A 5,551-nucleotide genomic window follows, 5' to 3' on the forward strand; every position below is an offset into this window, starting at 1 on the left:
TAGATAAATGGCAAATGGTATTTATTTATTTATTTAGCTATTTTTACCATGTTAACCATTTTTAGGTGTACAGTTCAATAGTGTTAAGCATATTTACATTATTGTGAAACAGATTCCCAGAGCTTTTTCATCTTGCAAAACTGAAACGCTATACCCATTAAACAACAACTTTCCTTTTCCTCTCCACTCACCCCCTGGTACTCACTATTCTATTTTCTATCTCTATGAATTTGGCTACTTTAGATTTCTCATATAAGTGGAAACATACAGTATTTGTCTTTTTGTGACTGGCTTATTTCACTTACAGTGATGTCCTCAAGTTTCATCCATGTCGTCACGTGTCAGAATTTCCTCCCTTTTTAAGGTTGCATAACATTCCATTTTATGTATATACCACATTTTCTTTATCCATCCTTCTGTCGATGGACATTTTGGTTGCTTCCACCTCTTGGCTATTGTGACTAATGCTGCAATGGACATTGGTATGCAAATACTTCTTTAAGACCCTACTTTCAGTTCCTTGGGTATATACCAGAAGCAGAATAGCTAGATTATATGATAATTTATTTTTTTATTTTTTGAGGAATCACCATAGTATTTTCCATAGCAGGTGCACCACTTTACATTCCAACTTACAGTGCACAAGCGTTCTAATTTTTCCTTGCCAACACTTGTTATTTTCTGGGAGGGTTTTTGATAGTGGCTATATTGGTCAGGGATGTCCTGTGAAACAGAAACATTTGGATGTGTGTGTGCTTATGAAAAGATTTATTATAAGGAATTGGCTCATGAAATTATGGGGGCTGAAAAACCCCAATATCTGCAGGATGAGTTGGCAAGGGGGAAACCCAGAAGAGTTGATGGTTTAGTTCCAATCCAAGTCTGAAGGCTTGGGAACCAGGAAAGCCAATGATGTAGTTCCAGTCTGAAGGCTGACAGGCTCAAGACCCAGGAAGAGTCAATGTTTCAGGGTGAGTCCACAGGCAGAAAAAAACCAATGTGTCTGTTCAAAGGCTAAAAGGCAGAAAGAATTCTTACTTGGGGGACGGTCAGTCTTTTTATTCTATTCAGTCCTTCAACCGATTACACAAGGTCTGCCTACATTATGAAAGGCAATCTTCTTTACTCAGTCTGTGAATTAAAGCATTAATCTCATCCAGAACACCATCACAGAAACACCCAGAATAATGTTTGACCAAATATCTGAATATAATCATGGCCCAGTAAAGGTGACACATAAAATTAACCATCACAGAAGGCATCCTAATGGGTGTGATGTGGGCTCCATTTACTTTCAAAGTAATTTCTGATGAAGAAGGACTTATTTCTGCCTAGTTGCTATTTGTTTTATACACTTTCTTTTGTTGCTCTTCATTTCCTCTATTACTGCTTCCTTTTGTGTTTAATTGATTTTGGGGTGGTGTACCATTTTGATTCCTTTCTCATTTCCTTTTCTGCATATTTTAGTTATTTTCTTAGTTGGTTACCTTGGGAGTTATAATTACTTTTATAATACACAATATATGTATAATATGCAATATAATGTACAAATATAAATATACAATTAAATTTATAACAATTAATTTTGAGTTAATACCACTTTTGCTTCAATAGTATACAAAAACTCTGTTCCTATACAGCTCCATTCCTCTCCCTTCATGTGGTTGTTGTCACACATTACCTTTTTATATATTAGGTGTCCAGTAACTTAGATTTATAATTATTGCTTTTTATTTTTCTTTAAAGTTACATAGAAAAAGAGTAGTTACAAATCAATCATACAAAATACTTTTATATTTTCTTGTATAGTTAACTTTACCAGAGTTTATTTCTTATATGGCTTCAAGTTACTGTCCAGTGTCTTTTCATTGCAGCCTGAAGGACTCTCTTTAGCAATTCTTGGAGGGTAAGTCTACTAGCAAAAAATTCCTTCAGTTTTTATTTGGAATGTCTTAATTTCTCCTTCATTTTTTGAAAGAGACAGTTTTGCTGGATATAGAATTCTTGGTTGAAAGCATTTTTTTCTTTCAACACTATAATATGCCATCCCACTTCCTTTGGGTCTCCATGGTTTCTGATGATAAATTGAATGTTAATCTTATTGAGGACCTCCCCCTTGTATGTGATGAGTTGTTTCTCTCTTATTGCTTTCAAGATTCAATATATCTTGGTGTGGATATCTTCTCATCTATCCTTCTTGGAGTTCACTTAGCTTCTTAAAATTGTAGATTTATGACTTCTATTAAATTTGGGAAGTTTTCAGTCATTATTTCTTAAAATAGTCTTCTATTTTCTCTCTTCTTTCATTATGAGACTACCATTAGGTGTTTTTCGGTACATTTGATGGTGTCCCACAGGTCTCTTAGATTCTATTTTTCTTCATTCTTTTTTCTTTCTGCTTCTCAGAGTGTATAATTTCAAATGCCCTATCTTCAAGTGCACTGCTTCTTTCTTCTGCCTGTTCAAATCTGCTGTTGAACCTGTTATTGAATTTTTTCATTTCAATGACTGTACTTTTCAGCTTCAGAATTGCTGTTTGGTTTCTTTTTATAATTTCTATCTCTTTATTGATATTCTCTATTTCTTAAGACATCATTCTCCTGGTTTCTTTTAGCTTTTTGGACCTATTTAAGATAGATAGTAGATTTACTAATCTTTGTCTAGTAAATCCAATATCTGTATTTCCTCTGGGACATTTAGGTTAATTTGTTTTGTGAATGGGCCATACATTCTTGTTTATTTGAATGCCTCATAACTTTTCATTGAAATATGAACATTTTGAATGTTATAATGTGGTAGGTCTGGAAACCAGATATTTCACCTCATCAGGGTTTGTTTTAGTTGCTTGCTGTGAGTTGTGGTTGGGTTTTTTTCAGTGACTTTTCTAAGTTACTTTTGTAAAGTCGGTATTATTTTTTGTATGTGGTCTCTAATGTCTCTTTCTGTATATCTTGTGGTCAGCTAGTCTTTTTAAAGAGATTTTCTTGAATGCTTGGAGTAAAAAAAAATGGAAAGAAAGAAAAAAATATCCTAGACATTGCAAATTGCCTCTTTATACTCTTTATACACCTTTATTATTTATACTCTTTATTACACCTTTAACATTTAACCAAGCTGTTTATAACTGCCTTATCTGTCACTCACTGCTAATGCTGAGCCTAGAGATTAGCCAGAGATGAAAGCTTAGGTTCTTCTCAAGTCTTTTCTGAACTGCATCCTTTCCTGGGTATATGCATGGTTTCTAAATTCCCAAGTATATGCACACGCTTTTGAATCCCCTAACCTGAAGAAACCCTCTCCCAGATTTTCCTCATAGGCTTCAGCATGTTTAGTTTCCCTCAACTATAATATTTTGTCCAAGGTGGCAGAAGGTTATTTAGGTGCCTTGTAAGGCACTAAATAAATGTTTTTGAGAAATCCCCTCTGCATACTCTTCATCTTTTTTTAACAGCTTTATTGATGTATAATTTACATACAAAAAAACACACCTATTTAATATATACAATTTGATGAGTTTGGACACATGTATACACCCATGAAAACATCACCACCATCAAGGTAATAGACATATCCTTCACCTCTAAAATTTTCTGCATGTTCCCTTTTTTTGTGATAAGAGCACTTAACATGAGATCTACCCTCTTAACAAAATTTAAGTGTACAATATAGTATTGTTAACTATAGGTGCTATGTAAGTTCTAGAGGTCTGCTGTACAACTAGTGCTTTTCCAACTTGAGTGGTTTCTCATATAGATAGAACAGAGACAAGCACCTTGCATCAGCCCTTCAGGTAGCCACAAGCAGGTCAGAACAGAAAAAAACAATTCTTTGAAAATGAGATCTGCTCTGCTTTATCTGGAACCAGAAACCAGAGTCCCACTCTGGGAATGCAGATAATTATCTTCAATAATGCAGGTGAGCTGGGGAAGAGGTTAGGGTAAGGACAAGTAAAGTTTCTGCAAAGCTTTCCTACCATTTTTAAGTTGTCTTCTTTTTAAAGATTGAGCTATAATTGACATATAGCATTACATTAATTTCAAGTGTATAACATAAAGCTTTGCTATCTCTGTATATTGTGAAATGACCACTACAATAAGTCTAGTTAACATCCATCACTATACGTAGTTACTAAAAAATTTTCCTTGTGATGAGAATTTTTAAGATTTACTCTCTTAGCAACTTTCAAATATGCAATACAGTATTATCAATTACAGTCATAATGCTATAAATTACATCCTCATGACATTTATTTTATAACTGGAAGTTTGGACTTTTTGACCACCTTCACCCGTTTCACCCATCCTCCACCCCCCACCTCTTGCAACCACCAATCTCTTCTCTGTATCTATGAGTTCATTTGTCGTCATTGTTTGTTTTGTTTTTAGATTCCACATATAAGTGAAAATTACACGGTATTTGTCTTTCTCTGTCTGACTTATTTCACTTAGCATAATGTCCTCAAGGTCCATCCACGTTGTCACAAATGTCAAGATTCCCTTCTTTTTTATGGCTGAGTAATATTCTGTTATATATATATATACATACTTACATATATAAAAGTGTGCATATATATATATACACACATCACATTTTACTTATTCATTCATCAGTGGGCACTTAGGTTGCTTCCATATCTTGGCTATTGTAAAGAATGCTGCAGTGAACATGGGGTGCAGATATCGTTTCTAGTTAGTGTTTTTGTTTCCTTCATATAAATACTCAAAAGTGAAATTGCTGGATCATATAGTATTTCTACTTTTAATTTTTTGAGGAACCTCCATGCTATTCTGCATAGTGGCTGCACCAGTTTACATTCCCACCAATAGTGCACAAAGTTTCCCTTTTCTCTACATCCTCACCAACACTTGTTATTTCTTGTCTTTTTGATAAGTCATTCTGACAGGTATGAGGTGATACCTCAATGTGCTTTTAATTTGCATTTCCCTGATGATTAATGATATTGAGCACCTTTTCATGTACCTGTTGGCCATCTGTATGTCTTCTTTAGAAAAATGTCTATTCAGATCCCCTGCCCATTTTTTAATCAGAGTGTTTGATTGTATGAGTTCTTTATGTATTTTGGATATTAACCCCTTATCAGACATATGATTTATAAATATTTTCTCCCCTTTGGTATGTTGCCTTTTAATTTTGTTTATGGTTTCCCTTGCTTCACAGAAGCTTTTTAGTTTAATATAGTCCTACTTGTTTATTTTTGCTTCTGTTACCTTTGCTTTTGTGTCAAATCCAAAAAATTGTCACCAAGACTGACATCAAGGAGGTTACTGCCTATATTTTCTTCTAGGAGTTTTATGGTTTCAGGTCTTATGTTCAAGTCTTTAATCCATTTTGAGTTAATTTTTGAGTAAGGTGTAAGATAGTGGTCCTATTTCACTCTTTTGCTTATGGCTGTCCCAGCTGACTTTTTCTTGATTTAGCATTTACTCATTTGCTATAAACTTTTGACTATTTTACAGAGTTCTTAAAAAGTTGATTCTGACAGATTTTTGCTCAGTTATTCAGTGTTTCTTTGGAGGAATAGGCTCTTGGT

The sequence above is a fragment of the Equus asinus genome, chromosome X (assembly GCF_041296235.1).
Source record: "Equus asinus isolate D_3611 breed Donkey chromosome X, EquAss-T2T_v2, whole genome shotgun sequence".
Classification (NCBI taxonomy): domain Eukaryota; kingdom Metazoa; phylum Chordata; class Mammalia; order Perissodactyla; family Equidae; genus Equus; species Equus asinus.